General features: G+C 49.9%; 1 pseudogene; it reads left to right on the top strand.

Annotated features, from left to right (window-relative positions):
* The first annotated feature begins 260 nt into the window (after positions 1-260).
* Positions 261-445, top strand: part of LOC116552842 — an 856-nt pseudogene continuing 671 nt past the window's right edge.

Raw genomic sequence — 445 nt, 5'->3', positions numbered from 1 at the left:
TGATTAGTGTTTCCAATGCAGGAGCACAGCAGGAAAAGGAAATGTGTTATTTTTTCTGTTTTGAAGTATTTAACTAGAAACACACAATTATGTAATTACATGATTAAGCTTTCCAGCAGGTAAATAATAACAAGAAAACAATGACGTGGTGACTATGGGCCTTCAGAAGGGTATAAAAGGGACTATGGGTCCAGAAGATTTCCAAACCCAAGAACTTCACTCTCCTGGAAACCCACCCAGATCCTCCAACTTCTGACACCATGGTTGATTCCTGTTGTGGCTCCGTGTGCTCTGACCAGGGCTGTGGCCAAGACCTCTGCCAGGAGACCTGCTGCCCTCCCAGCTGCTGTGTGTCCAGCTGCTGCAGGCCCCAGTGCTGCCAGTCTGTGTGCTGCCAGCCCACCTGCTGCCGCCCCAGCTGCTGTCAGACCACCTGCTGCAGGAC

This window comes from Sapajus apella, unplaced genomic scaffold, assembly GCF_009761245.1.
Source record: "Sapajus apella isolate SASKATOON/1434 unplaced genomic scaffold, GSC_monkey_1.0 scaffold12, whole genome shotgun sequence".
Taxonomy (NCBI): domain Eukaryota; kingdom Metazoa; phylum Chordata; class Mammalia; order Primates; family Cebidae; genus Sapajus; species Sapajus apella.
The sequence above is the reverse complement of the archived record's forward strand: the minus strand, read 5'-3'. Positions and strand labels throughout refer to the sequence as shown.